At 36.9% G+C, this 27,821-nt stretch overlaps 1 long non-coding RNA gene across 1 annotated transcript in view; it reads right to left on the reverse strand.

Moving 5' to 3' along the window:
* Positions 1-2,817: 2,817 nt before the first annotated feature.
* The window catches only part of LOC121674309, a 32,409-nt gene continuing 7,405 nt past the window's right edge, over positions 2,818-27,821 (reverse strand). Inside the window, exons 2-3 of the long non-coding RNA XR_006019539.1 lie at positions 15,578-15,647; positions 2,818-14,010 (exon numbers count right to left, since the gene is read on the reverse strand). This is a non-coding gene — a long non-coding RNA (uncharacterized LOC121674309). The remainder of the gene's footprint in view (positions 14,011-15,577; positions 15,648-27,821) is intronic.

The raw sequence follows: 27,821 nt of genomic DNA on the forward strand, positions 1-27,821 counted from the left end.
TTTTCTTAGTAGCTTCTCTGATCTCCAGAAAGAGAAATAAAAATCATTATCTAGTTAATATTTCACACTGTGTTGGGCATAGAGATCCCAGGGGAAGAAGCAGGAGGGTAGTGATGCTGAGTGCAGGGACTGTGACGCAGATGAGGAAAGAGTGTGAGAGAGGAAATCCCTCTGTGAAAGGATCATTTATTGGTTTTCATCTAGTAGACTCACTTTGGCTCAGGGAAAACATGGTTCATGAACCCTGAGACTTGGGATACAGTGCTTAGGGGAGGACTGTGTAGCAGGAGTAGCTTGTGTAGCTAAGAGGTAGTAAGGTGCTGAAAATTCATGAGACCCTGAGAAATGTGAGGAACTACCTGGAAAAAAGGTATAGCTGAAAAACTTCATACACTTGAAAACTTTTTAGAATTAAAGATAATCATTCAACTTTTACTCTTTGCACTTAGAAGAAACTAAGGACAGTAATCAATGACCTACTATTTGATTAGACATTTCCTTGGCTACAGTTTACTGTTCTGATGTGAAAAAAGTCTTGCTTGCTGTCAGATTGCACCTGAACAACTTCCCTTGCAGAACTGCAGAAATTAAGGAAAAGCATCTATGACATTGCAGGCTTTTGTCTCTCTGACAGTAGTTGTGAAATGGCTTTCAGAATTAGGAAAAAAAAAGAATCATCATAATATCCTTCTCTGCCCTAACTTTCTGTCCACAGACATGTGGATTAAGTCTGCAGATAGCCTAGGATAAAGGATGCTGTTTCAAAATGTTGTATAACAAAGGGAAAGATGTATTCAGAAGCTCCCTTGAATGGCCTTACTGTATCCTTTGATCTATGAATTTTCCTTAGGAATGAGCTACAGCAATTATCTATCTTAGGAGTTAGTTTCTGGAAATTTTCTTGAAGCAGAGCTGTGAAGGCCACTGACAGAGATCAGTGTTTTGCCTTTCAAATTCTGTTAAATAGAAATGTTCATGAGTGTATTTTCAGTTAGAAAACTTTTAAAAACATGATATGAAAACTTTCCAGGAAATTGTGAGTTACTGCTTAAAAAGAAATTAGTATTTATGAATACTCATAGCATTCTTTCCAAAGATACATAGAACTGCAGGATGGAATTACAGCCTAAAACTTCAACCTATAATTGTTGATAGTTTTACTAAACATTTGTGAAGACAAAATCAAGAGGCAATGTAGAGATAAAAATATCAAAGTGATTTAAGCAAAAAATATCAAATAGATTTAAGAGAAGGTACACAGAAAGGTACCTGTTTAATATTTAACCTGCTAAAGAATGTATTAGTATTGAGTTTTCTACATGTCTATTCTTTGTAGTATAGTAGTAAATCCCAACACCTGCGTGTGAGCCTTCTTACAGTTCTCTGGGTTATGAGATGCCATGTGTAAGAATAGGGTCAAATTAGTATGATAAAAGTTTATTTTGGTGTTTTTATTGTTAGGAGTTGATTTATCAAGTATTGCCTTTTTAAAAATGTATTTCACAAATGCAATAATAAAAATATTTTTTAACATGAAGATTAATTCAGGCTAAAAAATATCTACTGTGTAAGCACCTTCTCTATGGAAAATCAGATGTATTTTCTCATTCAGTATCCACAGTATTCCCAAAGAATTAGTGACTTGCAGTACCAACAGGCCAAAGCCTAGCAGTGTACAGTGATCAAAAGACTTGGAGAGAGAAAAAAATGTTAAAGAGTAAAGATTTTGAATATTTTTAAATTTATTCTCATGTAATCATGTTGGCTTCAGGAATTTTTTCTTTCTTACCAAGCAAAAAGTGATGAACCATTTACATTTGCTGTGTACTGTATTCTGCTGTTCCTAACTCGGAAGATCCAATTTGAAAGTGTGTTTGTTTTTCTATCATGCTACACTTAAAACTCTGAGGAAACAGAGCAGCAGTTCATCATTTTCATGCACCACTAGAGGCCATCATATACCTCCTTAAATATTAGATAGTTATGCAAATTATTCTAGAGATGATGTGAATACCTGATGAATGTGCGAGTCTATATAAAAGGGCATGGGGAAACTTACTTGAGGGAAGGCTTTAATATAACTGATTATTGTGAACACCATGTGTTTTAAAGCTAATTCTAGTTGATTCAGAGCACCTCTGTCCTCTCATACATTCCTGGGTAACCTTTGAATAGATCGTGGAGTGTACGTGGCAAGTGAACTCTGGAGATGGCAGCTGTTCTTTGCACATGATCTACATCAGTAAATACAGTCGAGCTTAGAACATAAAGTGGGAATCTTTTAGGTTGACTTCTGTATGCTTAGATTAGAAATTAAATTATTTTTTTCCCCTTTATCTTCCCATCTAGAAAATGGGATATCATTCTTGATCCCTCCCACAGACTACATATTGAGATTCATTAACGAGCTAACATATAGTTACTACTTTAAGTAACTTCCTGATACATAAAATAGACTTTGTGGTACACAGTTGTACTCTTTTGAATTGTGGAAACAAATGACTGAAATTATAGAGGAATTACAGGTAGCATGATTTTAACTGTGGAAAAAAATCAAATTAGCATTCATCTTATACAATCAGGAGGTGCTACCAAGAGTAGTAAGACAAGAAAGCGGTAAAAAAAGGAATGAGTTTTACAATGGGTTTGGCTGAATTTCTGAAAGGGCTATGGTGTGACAAGGACACACTTCTATCCAGAAGATCTTCTCAACTGCCTTGGTTTTCAGTTTCACTCCTGGCAAACAAACCATTCAAAGAGATATAGCTTATTTTACTTTCTTTTTGAAGATTTGCTGATTTTTTTTTTTTTTTTAATGTAACAGCTTATTAATATGTGAGAGCCTTGCATATGTGTCTGGGAAGTAAATAATTAGAGTAGAAGTTATCTGAGTTATCTGAATCAGCTTGGTATGCAGTATTTCCTTATTGAAACATTGAAAGAGACGCAAGATATATAACAAATGTCAAGTACTACTGTAGCACATCCAAACGAATTTTTTGATAATACAAACAACAATCTGCATGTTCTACACGATATTCAAGTATTTTTTTAAATAAGAAAAGGGTGTTATATCATACGTAGCAAAAAGAAAAAAAAAAAAGAAAAAGGGTATAGCAAAAGTGATGCTATATAATTGCAATTGTGACAACATGCTGATTTCTGGGTTGAGGGGTTTTTTTATTTTGTTGGGTTTTTTTGGCGGGAGAGAAGGAGGGGAATGTATTTCGTATCACTTAGTCATTTTATGAAAATGACCTTGTGCTTCAAAATTATAATGTAGGACTTCTCCAAATTATTGCAAAAATCTCAAGATATCCTGGGGTTACCAGCAAAAAGAAGTCATGCAGAAGAAAGCACTATGGAATTTTATTTTTCCTCAGTAGATTTTGGAAAAACATATGCAAATTTTACAAAGCTTGAGATCATTAGTCTCCTGATAAAAGAAATAAAGTTTAATATGCTGTTACTCAGATGATAAAAAAAAAAGGATAAGAGACCAACACAACATCATATCTCAGTATGCAGTAGCCCCTCAACAGATGAATAACACTGAATGTTATTCATTCAATAAATAAGTGCAAATGTAAGTGAGAGGGATGTCACTTATTAAGTATAATATCACTTCAAAAAGAGAAGAGAAATCTCTCACTTTTGGTATAATAAATAGGGTCATTTAAGAAATACATTTTTCCTCAGAGGACATAAAATTGCATGCAGTTTTCATAGTTTTAAACAGGTTACAAATATTAGCAAACTGAGGCACAATAAATATTTGGCTTCACTTTCAGATCTTTACTATTATGAGCATAGGGATTTTGTGCCCATGCTTTGGAGTCCAGATCAAGTGGATTGCTGAGAAGGCGAGTCTGTTAGAAAGGTCCACTTCCCTCCTTGGGGACAAGCAACACCGTAAGGAAGAGTAAGTGGCTTTCAAAGAAATCTACTTGACTGAGTCTTGAAAAATTTATATTTTTGCATTACCTGCTTTTCATGGGCACCTGTTCAGTGCATCCCAGGCCACCCAGACCAAATGGAAAATAGAGTGTGGTGTGGACAGCTGCATTGGTCACACTAATGCAAGGCCTGCTCTCAGGGCTTGTTGTCTGGGCCAAAGTGGTGCATGTCTGGTCTGTAGGGCTTCTGCACACAAACTGGCACATCAGTGTGTCTTTCTACTTTGTCAATTTATCAGTTTAATGTTTGCTAACTCCAAAAGGACTGAACCATGCTTCACTGTATGGTGTAGACATGTGATTTTGAGGGTGTTGCTTTCTGTCTTTGTAACTCAATTTCCCACCTGGGAGATGGTGATAACAATGCTAATGTGTCTCATTATTGTCTTGCCTATTTAAACTGTAAGCTCTTCAGGGCAAGGGCTGTCTCATACCATATGTCTTCACAGAGACAGGCAGAATGAGTCACTGATTGCATTTGGGGTCTCCTGGTGCCACAATAATTAAAAGAGAGACAATAATATTAAAAAGAAAGAAAAGGGAGAAGGTAGGTCTGGTATCAAGAGGCTTTCAGATTTCCTGGTAGCAACCCAAGAGTAAGAGAAGAGCTTATCTCTGAAGAGAATCCTTGCTTTTTCAACTTTCTCATCTCTAAATATCATATTGGATTTCAGAGAAGTACAGGAGGAAAGCTTTGAAAACAGGGTAATCCAGAAGCTAATGGAGATCCAAACTGGAAGACAAGGGTTAGTAGTTTGAGTTACTGCAAGTGGATGGGTTGGAGAACAGATCAACTTTTTGACAGGAGAGCACTTAGAAAATTAGAGTGTTGCCTCCTTCCTCATTAGAGAATGAACAGATGTTTCTGGGTGTGGATGAGGTTTTTGCAGTCATAAGAGGAAAAAGTCAAACTGAAGTGATGGATACTCATCCACATTCTGCTGGAGTACATCAGTCGCTGACAGAGTTGTATTCTGTCTCTGGTAATGGGAAGAATCTTATGCAGTAAGATAAGAAGACTAATGAAACTGGTTACTAAAGATGACTGCTGAAATAGCTATGTATGCTAGTAACTTCTGCTGTGAGATTGCTAAATCTGAGTTTTGTTTGGAAATGTTTGTAATGTTTGTAAATATAAAATTTTTGTAAGATTTGGGTCCAGTACCCTTTTTGTGTGTCAGACTAGGACTGGTCTGCAGGACTAAATTTCCCTTCATTCAGGTTTCAATGAAATACACCCCACACAGTAAATCCCTATTTACTCTTCGTCCTTCTTGTGTAAGTGCTCAGATTGCTTCATCATGGTCTGCTTTATCACTAGTAGATGCTTCTGTAGCTGATCGGAATGTTTCCCATGGATTCTGTACAGTAGGCAACAAACTGGGGTTTGCTCTAAAGGCTTTTATGAATTTCTGTCTACACCCCAGGTTTGAATTCTGGCACAGAAAGAGAACAAAAATATATCATTAATACTTAACTAGTCCATGAAGTTCGTATTTTAGACTCTTATTTAATGCCCCCCACAATGTTTGCAAAAAGTGTTAGGACCTTCGTTATAAAGATATCCTGTGCTGAAATGACACAGATTACAAGAGGCAAAGTTTCTCATCATTATGTCCCTTTTACTACTCATAAAATCCACATACTTAGGTCAGAGTTTTGAGAGACTTCCAGTCTGAAATATAAACCAAAGACTGTTGGCTTTAGTTGAATTTAGTTTTTTCCAAATAGGGTTATCGGGTTAGTAGCGTAATGAGTACATACTTATTCGTCCCCCTGCACCCTATTTACACAGAATTGAAAAACTCCGAAATTTCTTTTCTGATGCAATGCAGGTCTCAAGATCTGGACAGGAAGACCTCTTAGCAAAGTCAGATGCCTTTGCATCTGAGATGCAAATTGAAGCAGCCTGTGAGAGAGCAAGCTTGCTGAAGGCAAATTTATTAAAGTATCTTTGGGTTTATTTCCCTGCTTTTTCTTTGTGTATTGAGCCTGTCTCTGTCAGCAACTTTATATGGTACTGGTATTCACTTAATCTTAACATCTTCATTTGCGTTTGTATCCTTATCTTTTCACTGAAGTGAGAATTTTGATTACAGGCCATTAGAAATATCCAGAGCAAGGTTAAATTACTGAATGTACCTTTTTTTCCCCTGACTTGGATAGAAAATTTTTCCTTGTAGAAACAATTATTAAAGAAATTATGCTTAACAGAGAGAGCTGTAGAACTGTCTCTGTTCCCTGCTGGGGCTGTGATTTCTTAAAGCAGTGAGGATTCGTAATGGCTCTGGTCTTTCCTTCCCACTCTCAGCGGTGCCTGGGCAGGCAGCATGTACTACTGCATCCTGCAATACTTTGCAGCATAGCTTTTAGCTTTAAGGGTGCTGGCATGTAGTTGCTTTCACACCCCTCTCTGCTCACAATTTATCTTCTTTCTGGAAACTCTGCTTGTAGCTGGCTGCATCAATGACTCCATGATTTATGTTAACTTATTTAACAAACGCCTCCATGCTGTTGGGAATTTGTAAGATTTTTTAATTGTCTCTATCACATAATTTTTTCCATTTTTTTTTTTTTTTAGATTTCAGTCATGCACTGGTAAGACTCAAATGCTAGAGATGCAAATTGTAAGCAAGTTTGGTTTCTCCATAAAAAGTTTTATTATATTGTTTGATATTTATTCAAGAAGCAAAATATTTATTTCCCTATTATTTCAAATGAGAGCAAGTTCTATTCATTAACCATTTGCCTCAAAACAAAACATTTACTGATTAGCAGTAGAAGCTCTCCTCTAGTCTTCAATGTTCTATCATTTCCTCTTTATTTTAGAGAAAGAAATTTTCTTCTTAGGAAAAATACTTAATTTAGCAGAAAGATATAACTGAGTAAATAAAATATAACTGAAATAAAAGCAAAACATATGTTGAGTGGGAAGGGAATAGATACAGTATAGATGCTGCGTTTTTTGTCCCCACATTTACAAAAAGAATGACAAGCCTTTGCAAGTGGAGTGGATGTAGGCTGGGAAACAAATCTTCAGTCATATACATGTTCTCTTTGTTTATCTATAGGTTTTGCTTTGCGTATATCATCACTATTATTTGAGGATCTTATTGATACTTCTTTAATCAATAATAATATTTAAATTTTTATTCATGACTGTAAAAAGAGAATTCTTTATGTCAAGTTATATGGGACTATAAGTGAAGGGCACATGGATTTAGCAAAGCACAATAAGACCATCCCTGCCTCCACTAGCTATGACTAAGATATTATACTCTGGATTTCACTGTTCATAAAGGGCACTAACTGCTTTAGATCTGAATGGTTAACCTGCAGCCACAGCAAGAAATACCAGTTATTTGCTGACTCCATTCTTTTGTAATTTATCTCCTTCTCTAGATCATTATTGCTTGTTAATTTTCAAGATAGGTTTCAAATAAAAAATATGGTCCAACTTATTCACAGATTCTAAACACATTAAGTTAATATTTTACTTTTATGAGAATTTCTATTGATTTCAATAGAACTACTTATTATGCCCAAAGGTGAGTATTTTCTGCATCAGGGGCTAGTATCGCATAATTCTTAGGAAAAGGACCACATTTATTAGGTTCTCTCTCTTTAATAAGGCTTAGTTAAAATTTCTCTGTGAAGTTTAGATTAGCAGGCAGATTCAAATTTCACCAGTAACTGGGATTCAGTAGTTTTGCTGGAGATCATCTGTGAAATAAATTTCAATTTTTAAAAAGCATCTATTATCATGCACATCTATTTATCTAAAAAGATCCTCTTTAAACCTGTAAGAGCTTAATGTCATAATTGCTTTTAATGTCTTGGCCAAACGTGAATTAACAAAACCCACTGGAAAACGTGATTATCTGCATCCCAAATTGCAGGGTGACCCCTCTTTGTGAATTCCAAATCACCTCATTATATTCAAGTCCTACACAAATATTACCACAAGGTAGGGTATTATGGATCTCCTATAATAAAAATAATAATCAACAATAATCAACAATAATTAATAATAATTAATAATAATTAATAAAGAAGGGACTGGGCAGCTTGGGATGTAGTCAAGGCACTTCTGTTGGATTAACAGGGGTTTTTTTTCCATTTTTATCATAATTTGTCTTCTGTGCTTAATTGCTATGTTATATTTTACCACATGATAATAGGTAGATAGACTTTGATAGCATGTCCATCTTGTGTGAGAAAAGTTCCAGCTAAATCCATAGAATGAAAAGGTAGGGCATGAAGGACATAGGAAGGCATCTGGCTTTCTTTACTCCATTTGATCCAATTTCTTTCTCTAATGAATCCTTGATTATCCTAATAGACTTTCACTGATTGACTGGGAAGCCAGGATATGAACCTGCATGGGTCAAGATCAAGAATTTATGAAACTTGGTTTTTTGAAACACAGTCCTAGGTTTTGTTCTGCTCCTATCCATTTAGTCCAAAGCAGTGCCAGATTTTTACCAAAAAGCACTATTTTTTATCCATTTTTATGGATTTTTATCAAAAGCACAATTAGAATTTTAGAACCATTTTTGGGAATCAATATTCTAAGAGTGTTGTTAAATACTTGGCATCCTGATAACTTGTTCAGACTGGACCTGGAGCACATCATAGTTGTCCCTCATCCTCCTAGTCTGCATGAGCTATCTTCTCTTGAAAACTCAGGTTTAGCAGAGAGCCAGAGGGGGATTTGGTAATTCTGGTAATCCTCCTTGCTCTAAACAGAAATTCGTTCATGATGCAGGAAGGATAAATGCCTATGACTGGGTGTTCATGTTCTTTCAGTTGTATACAGACACCAGTGACCTTCAGGGAAAGTGACTGGTTTTTGTATGTTATAGTTAGCAGCTAAATGCCACACTGACTAATTAATTTTAGAAAGAATCATCAGGAAGAACAAGTGACTGTTAGGGTGGGGAACTGCAATAAGTAAGGGTAACATTAACGTGTTTAACTATGAAAATTACCAAAGCAATTTACCCAGAAACTGTAGCCATTATCAGAATTCTTAACACTCCGATTTCACATTCTCTTTTGTAAGCATTAATCATATTTTATTTTTAACCAGAAACCTCAAAGCAGTATTAAATTAAGTGAAACTTTAATAATGAAATTGCATGTAGTACTATTCAAAAGTTATGCAGAGAAGCTTTAATATACTCCATTAGGCAGAGAAAAATGTTGAAAGGATATGGTTAATGTTCATCTGTATTCAGTTTCTCTTTTTACTACAAGAATTTTCCTATTGACTTCAATGGGAGGAAAACCAGCCTCTGCTGCGGTGGTGCGATAGTGTGGGTTAGTCCTCTGAATCTCTGGAAAAGCATTACGGAATAAAGTCACACTGAAGGATGGTGCCTCATATCACACAGGAAAGAAGATACTTATTAAAAAGGGCAGATGGATGGTTGTAGGGGCTGAACTGGGGCCAGCATTTGTGTGGTGGGTCTCAGCATGGAGAGCAGACAACGGGGCTGGGCACTCAAAATCTTGTGTCAGCTCTGCTAGCCCCAACCAGGGTGTAGCGAGGGCACTGCTCCCTCCAAGTATCAGGTCAAAATAAAGGTGGTGGTGAGGCTGGGTTTAGCCTCTCTTCTCAAGCATTCTGCACAGGGTTCTATGGAAAGGGAAACAGAAGGAAATGGGTAAAAATTAAAAAAAAGGGAATGAGTGTTCTTGCTTTTCTGAGGATTCATTAAAGCTTTGGGCTTGGTAAAGTCTTGAAGTTATTGAAAGCACAGAGATCAGCGGGGAAAGTGAGCAGTTCCAAGAAGCACTGTGTCTGGGGAAAAACTGTATGCTCACCTATATTTACCTGACTTGTTTGTTTATGTGTTTATCTGGTTACTGCCGAATCTCTCATAGAGAATGTCTCAAACAGAAAGGGTACAGAAAGAAACCACAGGAAAATGCCACACACAGGCCACCCTTCCAGTAGGGTGGCCTTGGAAGTCTGCCTTTGGGGCTGAGACAATGATAGAGCTGCTCTTCAAGATAAATAAAGATGCTGTCCCCTGTCCACTGATTTCTCATTGCAAAGCAGAGATAAGACAGAGTAAAGATGACTTTTAAGAGGATGAAAAGAAAGAAATTAGCAAGATTTTGAAACATTACATTTTGCAAGAGGAAGAAGGTTCTCCACAGCTACTGTGTGAACATATAGGGAAGAAGTTAGCAGTGTTTGCAGCCACAGAACACTGGAAGGACTGGGAGAACGTGTTTCCCAGAATTACTCTGCACAGCAAGAGGTGCATGCAGGGGACAGATGACGCTCTCCCACTGAGTTGTTACTGTCAGAATTCCTTACTCTCCCACTTTCTAATAGCAGTAGAGTTCAGATGACACCAGTAAAACTGCAGAAGTTAATGGGGAAAATGTGATCTAAGCAAGTAATCTGGGCAAGGCTAGCTTGTAGCTGTACTGGCAAGACAGTAAAACTTTGGAAAATCTAAATGTGTGTCCAAGGCATTCTTCAAATTTCAAAGATTTGATGAAAGACATTAAAAATATGTGGGTTTCACTCTTTCCCTGCCTCAAAAAATTCCTTAAAAATAGTAAACATTTTGTAAGGCAGCTCTGTTCCTATGACGTAGATGAATAAAATTGATGTTCTAGTGTTCAGAATGGTGAAACTCTAATCACTTTCTTTCCCTGTTATATTTCTGGTTTCCCCAGCTGCTGGTTTTCCCTCCTTTCACTCTGGGTGTGATATTAAGAAAAAAAATTGAGATGTTCAGTGACAACTAAAGAATTAACAAAGCCCCTAAGAGGTAGAATTCACAAGTCAGCTTGAAATGAACAGGAAATCCTGAGTTTCCCAATAACATACGAGCCTGTTTTCTTCCAAATTAATTGAAATCAGTGTGAAGGAAAAGCAACTGCCTGGGAATAAGGAGGCAACAACACTTCATTTTCATATGAAATACTGCTACTGTCAATAGCCCAAGCAGTGATCAAGACAGGATGTTGGAACTGGGAAGAAGACTAAAAAGAACTACAAGAATTTTTTATGTGGAAAATGAGATAAATTAATAATAGAAAGTATGGTATAACACAATGATAAAAGGGGAAAAAAAAAAGTTGATGTTCCTGTTAAACAAATTGGTAATGTCACTATAGTAGTTACAGTACCATACTCTATATTGTTTTTAGACTTACTAATAATTCCCTGCAACATTTCTCACTAAATTCTGTCTTTAATTGGTACCTTAGGCAGCATGTGTATAAATTCTGTACCCCAAGAGAACCGTTCCTTTTATTAAGTTAAAATGAAACATCATATTCTTGTAGCAAAACCAGGGGTTGACTTAAAACACTCCTTTTTGTTCAAATGAGAGAAATTGCTTAAATAACACCCTTGAACTATTAGACTGCAAAGGTTTACTTTGAAGGTATACAGTGGAAGAAAAAGCACCATCTTTCTATCTCTCTCTAAAGTTTTAAATACTTATTTTCACATATAAACATACAAAGACTTTGAGATTCCTTGTTGGCATCAGGACAGTAACCTTGCCATATTTCGAATATGCAATTTATAGGGAAGCTCTCTTTTCAAATGGTTTATGGCTGTGAATTTCCAGATACAGCTGTGATTTAACACATCAGCTGTTACACAGATGTCTCATGAAAGGTAAGTGTCATTGCTGGGGTTGAAGGTTAAATATCTTTGAAGTCCCAAACAGCAGTAACAGTGGTCAAATAATATATGCCTTGTGAGACGTGGTTCTTTTTTCTAGATATCTTGATAAAAATTTGGACTGCTATACAAATAGTGCTGCAATATGAAAGTATCAAGAAATCATCTTGTAAAAAGTTCTACATTTCTGTTCTGGAGTCCTCACATTTACGATAGGCTGCAGCTGGTATCCCTTAATATGACATTAACAGATACTGACTACTTTATTTATGTCCAGAATGTTTTAGAAATTTTTCAAGGGTACAATTAAATTATATAATGTAAACTGAGTCATTTAGCATGTATTCCACATGACATGGGAGGAGACTATTAAAGTAAATGTACCTTTGGAGTTGAATAAACCTAGCGAGAAGTATTTGGCCTTAAAATTTAAGTAAAAGTAGTTTTAATACTGGTGAAAATTGAGTTCTTAGGACAAAATAATTAATGTGCAGATTTTGCTGAAATCATACTACTTGTTGAAGAAATTTTTCACTGAAACTGTTCCACCGAATTGGAATTTTTACTTTGGCTTTATTTGGTGGGTTGGGTTTTTTTTCTCCTGAAAATTGATGAGAAAAAGCATTTTTTCTTGTGCCAAGTGGTAAAATATGAGTACAGATAGGCATCTGGTAAAACTGTCATTGCTCCAGAGAATTCTTTGAAGCTGCAATGGTGTCTGGGTCTGTCACATTGCTTCTTTCCACCGGTAGTTAGGGGTTTCTGTAACGATCAATTAGTGTGCATGCAATATGTGTGATTTGGCATGTGCCCCATATGGAATTATGCCTGACTTATCCTGTAGATTGCCCTAGAGTTGGCTTCTGAACTCTGAAGCTCATTTTTTGGCAGTCAGAATTGTAGGTTTCTGATGTTACAAATAAATGCAAAGTTCTAAACACCAGCACTGCATTTTCTTTTTTCTTTTTTTTTTTTTTTTGAACAGTGAGTTTAAAGAGTGACTCCTCTCAATTGTCCATCTGAAAAACAATGATTTGCATCACTGAGAATACAATTCTTCTACCAACAGGCTCAACTTTCTATATGATCAAAAAGCAAATGCAGTTAACATGCTCTGTAATAAGATGAAAGTCTTGAAATAAAACCAGAGGAGAAATTCCTCTAGTCACATGTGTAAAGGAGGGAAGCATATTCACACAGGTATACACAGAGGTTGCAGATACAAAGTTATCTCTGTGGGTCACCTCTAGTATATTAAGAGGTTTTTAATTACATTAGTTTCATTACAAGTCTGTATTTCTCTACTGGAATTTAAAGTAGGACTTCATACTACTGAAATAAATTTCTTACTGTTATTTTTTTTTATTCACATTCTTCTTTGATTCTGTTGTGTTTTGGTTTTTTTTCCAAGAGCAAATATGATATTTTTACTTTTGATGATTTTTAACATGAGTAACTTGAAATATACAAAAATACCACAAGGCTTTTAAAACCTTTCTTGCTTTCTTTAGAAAGAAAAGCATACATGCTTCCTGTTTAAACATCACTGTGTTTGAGAACAATTGAGAATACTATGGAAGGTCTAATTTTTGGGAGCAAATTAAGTTACCCTTTAATTTTTGTCCTGGTAAGGTCAGTACTTTCTACTGACAGTCCATTAAAAGTCTTATTTCTATGCCTCTTTTCCCAGAGTAGGGACCACACTCTTAGATGTTTGAAGTTGCCATGCCCTGATCTTTGTCATGCTACACCTGCTACCACTTGCAACTGTGCTTTATCTAAAAAATATTTTCTGGCATTTAATGTGTCTGTGCATATACATACATGGACTCAAGATCAAGAGACTGTAATAGTGGTACCACAATCAAGCTAGAACTGTATTCTTGGCATGTGTGCCTTTTTTCTGTGTTAGTTTTTGCACCTGTGATTTTCATATGTCATTTTAAATTTATGTTTTAATGTTTTATTATCCTTGTGCTCATAAGTCTCTAGATGAATGTGTCTGTAATCAGAACAGCCATCTTAACTACCATTTACTGAACAGGAAAGCTTTACAGCTGCAGAACTTTGCACTATTTCTTTGAGTATCTTTCAGAGTCACAGCAGGGTAAGTTTGTCCCTCTATGGATTTTCCATCAGCAAACTCTCACCCACAAATAGATGCTGCTCTGGCATAGGAGGACTGTGAGCTCAATTGCCATCTGCTCTCCCTCTTTCCAAGCAGCTCCATCTCTGGCACTTCTTCCATCAGAAGTTTGTGCAGTCTTAAAAAACATCCAGAAACTATGTTCTTTATCCAGAAGATCTTTCATGATTGGTTACCCCCTGGAGAAGATGATGAGCCATTCTTTTGTATCACAGGAGGCAAAAACTCTGTGAAGAACTTGGAACACACTGTGGAATGATGGGATATAATGTGTGTTAGAAGGATGAAGAAGATTTAGAGAAAATATGAAAAACTTGCTTTGAGGTTCCAAAGGCTACCATGTGTACTACTTGCTCCCCACACTGACTGTAGAAACATGTTTGGTCTCTTAGAGCCCTGCATCTTGTTTGATGCAGTGCATTTGGTAAGTTGTGAGGAATTTTTCTAAGTGATTTGAAGTCATCTGGTCATTGCAGTGGGAGGACAGGAATCACCATGGGAAACAATTCACAATCCCGCTGGAAGTCATTGACTGAATCAAGGATAAATTGAGCTTCTGCAAAAGAGAGTGAGTTGCTCAACAGGAGACTGATCGCAGGGTAAAAAGGAAGTTTGAGACCAAGGATTGGAGTAAGAGGGCCTTCAATTATTTGATGCATTATGTTTGTGTGTTTGATGTGAAGCTTTAGCTTTTTGCCTTTTTTAAATCACTGTAAACCATGTGATCCTGCATAACTACATTAAATGCAATACTTTGATTTTTTTCTCCTTATTTTTTACCATGTTGAAAAAAAATAAAAAGTCAGCCTTTCATTACCATTGGCTCTGCTGCATATATGTGGTATATGTACAAAAAAATACCCTAAGGAGGCAATCCTCAAAATAATGTATTTTCAAACTAGTGCCCAGAAAACTATTAAATGTCTTAAAATGCAGTTATCTAAGAAAGTTCCTAAGTGACTTCCACATTTTAAAATGGAACAGTGCAATGCTTAGCTGTTACATGTACTACATTTGTTTTTAGATACACAGAAATTTTGACAGAATCTACTAAATGTGTGAAAATATAAATGGCTTTGTAAGTAGGTTTAAAAAAAATGTTGAAAGTGGAAAGGTTCTGTCAAAATGAAAAAAAGGCAGTAAATAAGAGAACAAATATTACACTCCTCTCACTTGTAAAAAGAAGCTAAATTGTAGTTACTAAGTTCCCATTTGCCTCACAAACATGCATTAATGTTTTTTGAGGATATTTCAGTTCCTTAGTTTACAAAAAGAAGTACTTTGTATCACTGACAGCAGTCAGAGACAGGTTATTTTTTATGCTCTTGAGATGCACTTAGCTGGATTTTGAGGTCCTCCTTGCCTTACTTTGTTATGATTGAAATGTAGTGTAGAAATAATTCAAGGGGTACTACCTATCCAGACATGTTAATGAACACTTTAATAGTGCACTTGAAAAAAAAATAGAAGAGATGGGTAAGGGTAAAAAGAGAGAAAATACTTGGAAATAAATTGGAATTCAATGTGATTATGTATAGAAAATCTGTTAGAAAATGCAGCAGTTGAGAGACAGTTTCCTGGATGATGGGGAGAAAGTACTCTACAGTTCTACTCATCTGTAGGGTCAATGTAGCAGAGAGTAAAAAATTCACTTCATCCACAGTTCCATGTCCCTGCTGGTTTTCTCAAGGAAACTAAAAAGTCTGAGAATTGACATTAAAGTAGGTTTTAACTTTAGGAAGTACCAGATCTAGACTGAAGAGAACTTTCATCTAAAGATGGATAGTTCCCCGTCTCATTATCTCACAGCATTACCTTTTAAGCTCTGACAGGCTTTTACCAGCCTCAGTGACCAGTGTCTCAGACTGGTTCTTCATTCTTGTTTCTGGAAAAAAAAAAAAAACAGAGAAAAATATTTAAAAACCAATCCCACCGGTTTCTTTTATATCACTATGACATCTCTAGATGGTGAAATAGCTACAAGTAATACAGCTAGATCTGAAATGTGTCCAAACCAGAAGACCAGGTTCTAATTCAGATTTTGGAAAAGACTGCCTTAGAAAGAAGCCATTTCTTCAAAACTGAATGCCTCAAAAATAGCCATTTACTGATGCGAGCTGGCTCAATAGGTCGAGCTCTGGCATGCCCTCGGTCAGAGGAAACACAGCATCACCTCCATGACATCCTAAAGGAATGCCTTTGGTGGAAAGGCAGGGCGCAAGCTGGATGCGCGTGCTGCTTCCTCCTCAGAGGAGGCACAACAGGGAGCCGATGTCTGGGCTTGTGTCAACCCAGAGGTAAAGGAACAGAGAGGGACCTCTGGTGTGGGTTCCAACAGGTTGATTGCTGGAGAGTCCAGGGACCAGAAGGGCCCCGAGGAGGGTTGTGCATGCCCTTTTACAGGGGGGTGGAACAAGGCGGGGAAAAGGGAAGCAACCAAAGGGGTACAGCCAAGGGGGAGGATAAAATTTAACAAGAACCAATAAGGGAGACAGGGAGGCAGGAGTCATAACAGAGAACCAATGAACAACCGAGCAAAAGAGAACTTTCCAGAACAGGGGGAGGTAACTTGGGCCCGGGAACCACCCAGGGGGATGCGGCTTAGACGTCCGAGCCGTCCCATGATCCACCCTCTGACCCACTGTCCTGGGCGGGGAAATCCACCCAATGGATGGCCCTGGCTTGAGTGGCATTTAACAATTTCAGCTCATGAGTGGGCTGAGCCACCCCAACAATATACTTTCCAAAGTGGGATAGCACATATGAGGTGATTAGTTACTTAACCCCAGCATCTTCCTGGGCCTCAACAAATCCAGTGCAAAACAAATGAAGGCTCCTTTTTACTCTTTTTTTTTTTTAATTCAAACCTAGTGAGGAACAGCACTAGGAGGCAGAATGCTTGGCTTTACAACATAACGTATTTCCTCCTTAAAAATACAGAAATCAGAAAGGGCTCTGGGATTACTGAATTCACAGGCATCCATGTCATTAAATACTTCTCATAACCTATTTCTAATCCCTCATAGAAGTAAACGGAGGATATTTATTTTTTCTCATACCAGTGATCATACTGAATCCCACACCTCCCTCTAATGAAGACTTTGGTTGTCAGACCTCTGTGGTAGACTATAAATTTGTGTCTTCAGATCCTCAAAATGGTCAGAGAGATGGAGCACCTCTTGGATGAGGAAAGGCTGAGACAATTGGGTTTGTTCAGCTTGGAAAAGAGAAGGCTTTGGGGTGACCTAATTGTGGCCTTCCAGTACCTGAAGAAAGTTATGAGGAGGGAGAACGAATTTGCACAAGGTCGTGTAGAGACAGGACAAGGGGGAATGGCTTTGAACTGAAAGAGGGCAGGTTTAGATAAGATACTAGGAAGAAATTCTTTACTGGTGAAGGTGGTGAGGCACTGGAACAGGTTTGCCCAGAGAAGTTGTGGATGCTCCATCCCTGGAAGTGTTCAAGGCCAGGTTGGACGGGGCTTTGAGCAACCTGGTCTTGTAGATGGTGACCCTGACCATGACAGAGGGTTTTGAACTAGATGATCTTTAAGGTCTCTTTTGACACAAACCATTCTGTTATTCTGTGATATTTTTTAGGTCTGGTAATTCTGTTGTACATCCTTAAGAAACCCCTTCTAAACGACAACAACATTAAGAAAAGAAAACAAAATCCCAAACCTTTTGACAGTGGTATGCTCGATATGAACATATGTATGATAATTCTTCAAGAAAAACTGAAGTCAAAAAAGTGTGATAGTTCATGGAGAAAATATAATACTTCATACATTAATATTTTTTTTTTGTAGTTTCAGGCCACAGAAAATAAAATAGAGAGCACATCAACTCTTTTGTTGATTAAAACCCATCAAACCAGCAGACGTATTCCCAAGGTTAAAATTCAGGTGCAGACTTACGTACTCTCAAGTTTACAGGTACTTGACTGAATAAAGGGTGCTTATTTCGACCTATAAGTTGAAAATGGAAAAGGCTTGATGACCTTGAACAGACCATGAAAGGTTTCTGTTGAAATCTGAGTAAAAATTTTTATTGATTTTCTCTTTTTTTTTTTAATCCAATTCAATCTACTGGAAAATAACAGTGAGCTATTTACAGATCCTGTTTTTCCATTTTTCATAATGCAAGAATTGAAAATAACTTGAGAATAACTGAGGCAGTGCCCAAATTATATTTTATTTTCTAAGTGGATAAAGCACTGAGAGCATTGTTTCTTCATTTTCCTATATGTCACACAAAAATTAATCATATTTTTACAAGATTGTGTGTATTTGCTTTTGTTTAAATGTCCCAAATTTAAATGTGGACTCAAATACAGAGTAGCAATATTCCAAAATTAGCATGAAAGGAAAGCAATAGTTAATTATCTGCTCTGTTTCCAAAAGCTTGCAAGAAATAGATTTTCTCTTTAGGACATCATAGTTTTAGAAAGCAGGAAGAAGCTGGAAAACAGCCATACACATGACATAATTCCCTCAAAGACTGGAGGGTGTCCAGATAGGAACATCAAGAGGCTTTTAGTGCTGTTAAATTAGAATTAATTTCCCTTCTGGGAGGGGGCTAATTTGCAAGCAGAAAAGAAAAACAAGCTGCAGTAGAGATTATACCTACTAGGTATGGCGTAGTTGATTACTGAATTTCTCCCTTTCCAATCCTTCTCAAGATACCACTGCTATGAAAGAAAAATAAACAAATCTTTAATTAAACAAGTCTATTTCAATGCACTTTTTGGTTTGGTTTTTCTTTTTGTTTGTTTGTTTGGGTTTTTTATTTTTTATTTGTTTCTTGGGTTTGTTTTGGTTTTTTTGTTTGTTTATTTGTTGTGTTTTTTGTTTTTTTTTTTTTTTTTGACCCAATAGTTGACTTGGACAACATAATAAAAATGGCAATAATTATAATAAGTTTTCTGCAAGTATATGCAGTTAATTATTTAATATGGATTCAGGAACATATCTTAGAATCAAGGAGAAGGATGTTTCAAGAAAGACTTTTAGTGGAATCAGAATATAGTATGTATTTTCATTGCAGAGCATGAAGGTTAAAAGGTTTCCTTCCATATCTGAAGGATGAGATGTCATCCAGAGGGACCTAGAAAAGCTTGGGAGGTGACCCATGTGAATCTCATGAAGTTTGTTTAGCAAGACCCGAGTGCAAGATGCTGCACCTGGGTCACAGCAACCCCTGACGTCCATCCAGGCTGGGGGATGAACAGATGGAGAGCAGCCCTGCCCAGAAGGACTCGGGGGTGCTGATGGAGGAGAGGCTGGACATGCCCTGGCCATGTGCACTCACAGCCCAGAAAGCCAAACATGTCCTGGGCTGCATTCTGAGCACCATGGGCAGCAGGGGAGGGAGGGGATTCTGCCCCTCTGCTCTGGTGAGACCCCACCTGCTGTGCTGCATCCAGCTCTGGGGTCCCAGCATAGGAAGGACATAGACCTGTTGGAGTGATTCCAGAGGAGGTCTCAGAGATGATTAAAGGGATAGAGCACCTCTGCTATGAGGAAAGGCTGAGAGAATTGTTCAGCTTGGAAAAGAGAAGGCTTTGGGGTGACCTACTTGTGGCCTTCCAGAACCCTGAGGGAAGCTACAAGAAAAATGGAGAGGGACTATTTGCAAGAGCATGGAGTGACAGGGCAAGAGGGAAAGACTGAAAGAGACTAGATTTAGATTAAATATTAGGAAAAAATTCTTTTCTGTGAGGATGGTGAGGCACTGGAACAGGTTTGTCCAGAGAAGTTGTGGATGCTCCATCCCTGGAAGTGTTCAAGGCCAGGCTGGATGGGACTTTGAGCAGCCTGGTCTAGCAGAATGTGCCCCTGCCCATGGCAGTGGGATGGAACCGTGTGCTTTAAGGTCCCTTACAACGCACACCATTCTGTGATTCTATGAAGATGCTGGCAAATTAGTCATGAGAATCTCAGTTTTTGTGCCTGCTAGCTAAAGCCTGACTGGGGTGTCAAAGTTAAGATACGCTGGTGTGAACATTTAGATCTAGAGGTCCTTTGTGTCCTTTCTGTCTGAAGCTTACTAAGCAGATTCACTTATATGGTGAGCTGCTAAAGGTGCATGTTGAACCATGCAAAGGCTGTGAATGGAGCAAACCAGATAATTGCAATCAAAGGATTTCCAGGATCTTATGGTCTGTGTTAAATTCTCCTTTCCCCAAACCTCTAACATCTTTCAAAAGTGTGAGAATGAAACACGAAAAATAAGACTCCTAATAATATTGATTTCTCCTGCTTTTATTCCAGTAAATTGTTTAACTGAGGATGAAGATCTACATATTGACTATGTTTTGTATAGCTTTGTATGGTTTCAGTTACCATCCTGTCACCTTAATTCCTTGATATAATTCACTTAAGGTACAAAACCAGATGTTGGCCTCTCCTACATGTGACCACGTATTGCCCCAAAATGCAGTCTGACTCTGGTTTCTCATGTCACCATCTTCAACATTACTAATAAAGTGTCTGGATATTAAATGATGCATGTGCGTTTTAAAAGCTCTTCCTTAAATTTATGCTTTTATCTACCCATGCAAATCTGTCTGCTTCCAGCACATTATGGGTAAAAATGAAAGTTTAAATAGGAGATGACATGATTTTGTAAGTGTACTTGTGGATGCAGGGCAATATAGCATCCTGTATTTGGCAGGTGTGAATGATGAGTAAAAAAAATATCTACCTAGTAAATATTAACAGAAAGTGTGATACTCTAAAATTTACTTCTGTCTTACTATTGACTTCATTACTTGTGTTATTTAGATTCAGAAACTGAGTAACTTACTACTTAGTGAAAGAACCGGACTCTCAGATATGTAGGAGAGTTTCATATTTTGATTGTGACATATGACAGCACTATGTTTTAAAGGTTGTCTGAAGGAGACAGGAGAAAGAAGAGGAAAAAAAAAAAAGAGTAGAAATCAATGTGAATAAAAAAATAATATCCTTGCTCTCATCAGCAGCTAATAAGGAATTAAATTTTACTTTCTTGATTTACAAACAGTCAGAATGTCATATGTGTAAAGAAAAAGCCAAACACTTCCAGCCCTCAATCTCTACATAAAATTACTTTGTGTTGAGATAAAAGAAGAGGGGGATTCTACATCAAAAAGCCATTACACATCATCCCTGGTGTGTTACAAAACCAAGTTCCCTAATTATAAATCAGAAAGCTATGTTTTCAAAGATTCTTTCATTTTTTTTTCCTTTCAGTCAAAACTGAAGGGATGAGAAGATGACCCTGGCAGCCTTCAAGAAGGGCTTCTAAGTAAAACAAGACTTGCATTTGTGTAAATAGGATCTGTCCTTCAAAATTCACTTCTCAAAACCAGGTAGATATTGAAATGAGCAGGTTGACAATATGCAGTCTATCGAGTAGTTTCTGATATTTTTCTGAAGAGGTAATGGCTGGGAAATCTGTCTCTATTACAGAACCCATCCTCAGGAAAGCCAAAATTATCTGAGACAGGATACATAATGTTTAATGCTAGAAATGAACTCCATTCATTGGAAAATACCTATCAGCTCTGTATTTTGTTGCATACAGTAATTACAAAGTTAATTTTGCAAATCTCATAAGCTGAGCACTTTGAAGATTCATTTGAATTCTTTAAATGCTGCGCCTAATAATGTTGCAGATATTTTGAACAACTTTATTAAACTGAAGGAAATTATTCTAAAGACCTTAGAGACAGAAAAAAAACCAATTTAAAAACTATTTCTACTTTTCTCTCACTAAAGAGAATAGATCTAGTGATAAAAATAATAAAATTTTGCAGGAAATTAATTCTGTCTAAAATTGATAATACATTAATGGATCTTATAATTCCTGTTGTCTACCTCTTCATTTATGTAATAGAAAATATTTTAAAATCTATTTTGTTTTCATTCTTGACCCTCAACAGAACTGAGAAATGTTGCTGAAAGATCTTGGAAGCAAGAAAGGTGATTTACCTTCCGTAAAGGTAAAGGAAAGGAAAGGATGCAAAAACCTAAGTCTTGCAGCCAGAGGAGATTAGGATGTCAGGTTTAACATCAGCCATTTGGGTTCTGGTACCGAAGCAATTGAAAGGAATGCAATAACTGAAAATGGGTGACAAGATCTTTGAAAATACTTGCATCTATGCACAGAAAGATGAAAGGCTGTTTCCTTTAGCTGCTATTCAGAAAGTCTTTGAGATTTAGGTGACATATACATGGGCAGAGAGGTATCCAGGTTAAGAAATAAATAAGCCTGAACGTAATCTTAAAGTCTATGCTAAAAATATCTTTTTATTGACAGAGATTCTCAAGTACTGATTGACAAATCAATATTTGTGTTGGTATCACCCATAATATTGATATATGAGCAGAACTAAAAATGAACTTTTAAAGGCCATGTATTTTAAGTGACATGAAATTATTCCTGAATTGAAATAACTACTTGAATATTGTAGGTCTGCAAGCATTTTCACTGGAATTCCACAGCTAAGAGCTGTAACATTTTCTGATTTATTGTGTCTTCCCTTGTAGTATATAAGATGGAATTTTAGATCTGTGGAGAAGCTTAGTATCTCAAGTGTATTATCAGAAGCAGAATTTATGAGGATACTTGAAATGCCGTATAAAGGATGTTACAGAGGAGCTTTGAAGGTTTCCTCCAGCCTTACTGATGCAAGACTGGCCCAAAAAAACTGGATATTGAAGCACCACAAAGTTGCACAGGAATCAAAGCTGAGGAATTAATCTTCAGATGGAACTGTCTAGTTCTGATCAGAGATATTCCATGAACATATAATTAGGAAAATGCTAATTTCTGTCATGTTGGTGCTCACTAACTATTGGAAGACTTGACAAGGTTGATATGAGTATGAAGGAGGAGCTGTTGAAAGAGACACTTGCAAAGAGATCGGGTTCTAAACTCAAGAGCAAGAGCCCACTTTGAGATGCAGCAGAGCTGGTAAATGGGTTTTGCATTACTCATACAGATCAGAAAGCTCAAGGCTATAGGTCCACTTTTTTTTCTGTTTCAGTGGCTCTTTCTTTATGACACTGGATCCCATTAAGAAACATGAGAGCAAGACAGTGCTGTGCATTATCTGTATAGGCCGGGAGAATAATACCGGAATTAAATAAAAAACTTTCTCAGCCAAATGTTATGACCTCTGGGCAACAAGGAATCTTTTTCAGAGAGAGTTTTAAGAGCATTTTAAATTTGTTTTTCTAATGAACTCTGACCCCAAGTTTCACAGTGTTTGCCTTTTGAGAAGCGTGATTTTTTTTTTTTTTTTTAATGCTTTTAAAACAGGTTCTAATCTTTCAGCACATTGGACCATTATGGCAGTCCAGCCTACACCATGGGGTATGCTATACATCCTAATATTCTTCTGTTCATCCCCTTCCTAGTCGAGAGTTCACAGCTTCCGCAAGTTGTATGCTATGCAGGAATTAAGAATGAAAGAAGCAGAAGGGGTTTGAGATTGTATGATGGTACCAATATTCATGAGGTCTAGCCATCCTTAAGGAACGATTTCTAAAGTAGTAATCTCTTCTGTAAATATATATATGTATATATATATATATGGTACATAAAATTTCAAGTCTGTGATGGTTTGTCCAGACCTCTCTCAGAGCCAAGACATGCAGAGGTTCTTGTCTGTCTGTTGTGGTCATGCTGGGAAATATGGTGTGAGCAAAGCCACACAGCCACCTGCAGCCAAGCTCGAGAGAACCTCTAAACCTTAGAGGCAGCAGAACTAAATCAAACAGAGCCATGGTTATCCACTGAGAAACTGGTGATTCTGTCATGATGTTGGGGAACGGCCACTGCTAAATTTTTGGCTAAGAGTACATGAGATGCACAACTATAGAAAAACTGTGTACCAAAGACATAGGGTTTTACTTAACAGGTATTTAAACAAATACTGCAAACTCTTACTTATGTACACTTATAGAACAGCTTTTTACCACTTCCTCTGAATTTTTTCTTCTTTTATTTTTTTTTCTCAAAATCCTGTCTTATTGCCTTTCTCTCATGAATGGCACTGCAGTTCTGTAAGAATTTTGAAGTACACCTTTTTTTCCTGAATTTTAAATTTGGTTGACAAAGGGATAACAATCTCCTTAAAAATAAATAAAAAAAACCCCCACCAAACCCTGCCACTCTGCTTTGCTATATCAATTTTAATTTAAAGGTACCAAAAGGTGTTGCACTCCAGACTTCAAAGGAAGTTAATTTTTAAATACGTTCAGCTCAGCATTCCTCTCTCTCTAAGAATTCAATTACAGATATTGTCAGGCTGAAACATTCTTTCCTGACAAAATCTTGCTTTAGTGTAAACCTAATTTTCATTCTCACAGTGAAGGGAGACAGCATTACATGTCGTCCCAAATGGAGATGAACATGTGACAAGCTGGGAAATAAGTGGAAATAAAATCAATTTTTCCCTGTTAGTGTCAAATTAAAGGCAAAGTAAGCTGTAGAATTTGCAATAGCAGAAGTAACAATTGAAACAAGTGTTCTGAAAAAACAAACAAGACCAATTTCAATTTTGTTAGGTAAGGGGAACTTTGTTGTTGGTCATCTTAAAATGCACAAAGGAGTGTCTATTCAAATTCCAAACCAACAGCCAAAGATTTGAAGCTAAAAAACATAAAAATGGTGAAAATTAAAGGAAAATTATTTTTACAGAATTTGAGCTGTTAATATGGCCCAATATAAATGTCATTAATATTTGCATTTGAGGGTATCAGTAAAAGAATAGTGCTTCTTTGCTTTGATTTGAGCTTTCTTACCTTTACACAAATTCAAAGTATTTACATGAAAAAGAAATAGCATAGAAACCTGGTTTCTTTATTTTTCTTCCACCTTTCACTTTCCCCAGCTTCTTTCTGCTTCCTGTAATTCTCTTAATTCCCTCTATGTGCCTTGAAGACATTAAACACCTTTTTTTAACCTCCTTCTTTCCATTTTCTCTGGATCTTTCCCTGTCTGTGGTGCCTGATGATCTCTCCCTGCATTAATTTCTCTTAGTTGACTGCTTTCTGCACTGTGGCTCATGGTTCTGGCTGATGCCTTCAGTCTTTTACTGAAAAAAAAATTAATTTCCTGGCTTTACTGAATACTTATCCAATTTAATATAGACTATTTTCATAAGGTATTCTTACAAAACTATAGAAAAGATTGGACCAGTGGTTCTACACTTTTAAGCTATCCCCCCCCACCCCATTACATCTAAAACAGAAAAAAATGACAACATATGCAATGCAAAATGTTAAAAATTAGGGAAATTTTTAAAGTGCTGTCGATGACTGAAGAAACTTTTCTACTATAAATGTAGTTGTTGCATAATTAACAGAAACTGACATAACCAACATTTTGTAATTAGATTCTTTATTAATAAATTCTAATTGTAAAAACACATGGATTTAATTGACATTTAACATGTTAGCTATTGCAAGCTTGATATCAATTAACACACTTATCAAATGTCAATTACCAGTTTTTCAGTTTTAATTGCTGTGAAATTGACTTGCCATGGGCTACCTTTTTAAATGTTAATGTATTAACAGTGTTCACAGATTTGATGTAATAAATACAACATCTAATGTGCACTTATTGCTTATGCAATTTGACTACAGTATATGAAAACTTAAGTGTATTTTCTTCATACTTATTAAACAACAGTAAGAAGCCTTTTATTCATTAATTTACCATACAATTAAACTTATTCCACTTAGAAATAATTTTCCCATTATATATTCTGAGTATAAGTATTCAGAATAGCTAGCTAAATAGGCGGGTCACCATTTTAAACCAGCATTAGATTAGAACTATTATTAGAACTATATCTGAACAGTGTGTTGTGTTGCCAACTTGCTTTTTAATAGGGAATTCTCCTTACACCTCCTGTGTTTCCTTGTGTTACCTGTATAAATTAAGACTGGGTTATATTCTGTGTTCATTTGAAAAAAGAAAAAAAAGCCTGGTAGTCCAGCTACCGATCATCCTGTCAAGTGAGCTGAATAAATGTATCCCTTCCCCTACTTATGGCCCTGCTGATGGCATGGGGCCACAGTGCTGATATAAGATTTTGGCTGCCAGGAGCAGTTTTGGCTTGACAGCTTTGTCATTGGCATCGTCTTAAAGGATGAATTTCCATGGTGTATAGAATCATTGTACTAAGCTCATGCATTGCATTTCATTTTAATCTGTAGAACTGACATGCTTTATGAAGCCAGGCACCATCCTCATTTTAATGGAGAGGAAAGTGAAATGCAGCAAGGTCAAGTGGTTTGCCTAAAGTCCTGAAACTTGGCAGTAGCAGCAGTAGGGAAAATAAGTTCTGGTTCAAGTTACATTTTTTGGAGTGGCAAGTGGATCAGGCTTTCCCAAAGGCAGTGTATAGTGGTGATGGATGAAAGGAGCGTTAATCAGAGGCCTCCTGGAAAGGAGGGCTGCTTATTTAGCAGAATAGAATGAATATTTAAAAAGGCCTTTCAGAGTATTGTAGAATAAATGCATATATCTGTAAGTTATTATGGCTTAAGGGCTAGCTATTAAGAGAGAGGATCAATGCATCAAATAGTAAATGCAGAACTTTTCAGGACTAGAGCTATGTGAATCACGATCTCCCAGTCTGCTAATGAAACACACAAAGTCAGGGATCAAACTTTGCATCAGACTAAGCTGGGGGGTTGGAGATCTCTTCCTCCCTTCTCCCTGCAAATAAGAATGATCTGCACTGCTGACAAAGATATGTTTAATTATTAATGGGAGCAAACTCCCTCCTCAGCCAGCTCCAGCAGGAGCAGCAGGCCCTCAGCATGCCCTGAAAACCATGAAAAAAATGAGATGTTTTTGAGGGGTCAGGTAGAGTATATAGATCAGCACTTGGCCAAAAGAGGTCACTTCAGGGCTCTCTCCTGAGTACCCATTTGCTGAAGGATCCTGGTTCCTTCATGGATTGTAGCTGTGTTGATATCAAATGAGATAAAAATCCCATTTTAAGCACCATATATGAGTTGGTGGCCCTGTTGAGTCTAATAAAGATGCTTCCTTGTAAGAGTCAGAAAGTAATCCTGTTCAAATATATTCTTTAATTACTAAAAACTAATAATATGCTAAAATGCACAAATTTTAACCTCATCATTTCCTCATACTTGTGGGTATTTTTTGTGCAGGGCCAGCAGACTTGTTCCCCTTCTTTATGTGAGGATGGAGTCACTGGGGTGAGTCTGCAATAACTGATGATATCTCCTTGTAGACTTCCAGACTATTGCCCCTGCTGACAGGAGGATCCCACCACTGCATTTCCCATTAAAATCCAGAACTAGTCTGCTAAACTGCTGACAGATCATCTCCCTTGCCGTGCTTGCCAGTGAGAGCCCGTCCCCACCCTCCCCACTAAAGAAAGCATCTGTGGGCTTATAAGGGTTCAAATACAAAAAGGGAGGGAATTGGGTAAATCAGAAGTGGCATTTCCCAAAGATTAACAATTCCTCCCTCTACTGATAAAATAATATCTTAAATGATCTCCCTGCTTTCTCACCTGTTGCTTTCACATGTGCTGTACCGTGACTGCATGTGAGCATTATGAAAGAGGAATGCAATGAATTAATGAAAGAATTGTTTCTAAATTAATGTATTTCCTCCTTGCCCTCTTAGGAGTCTCTGGGTGCTAATAGAGTTTCATTATATATATTAGTTTACTATAGCAGTTGGATTGCTATTACTTTATTAAATATATTTCAGGGGAAAAAGTATTCCCCAACAGTGTCAAGTCAAAGAATAATATTAAACCAGAGCTCTATAGTGCTCTTGTGTCTCTGATTATTAAGAATCATGTTTCATCTGAACTTTTTTAGTGGAGTTATGGAAGTGAAAATGTTGAGTTGCCATCGACAATGAGTACATTTAATTAGAATGTCTCTCTTTCCCTGTTCCTTCCAAAAAATGTCTCAAAGACTAGTATCATTTAAGATTTTGTTTCATGATAATATAATAGAAAAAGTGGAGGGTACTACAGTAGACTTACTGTCTGGAAAAAGGATTTCATA

This window comes from Corvus kubaryi, unplaced genomic scaffold (genome assembly GCF_017639235.1).
Source record: "Corvus kubaryi isolate FWS band 111438036 unplaced genomic scaffold, C.kubaryi_AGA036_p1.0 67, whole genome shotgun sequence".
Lineage (NCBI taxonomy): Eukaryota > Metazoa > Chordata > Aves > Passeriformes > Corvidae > Corvus > Corvus kubaryi.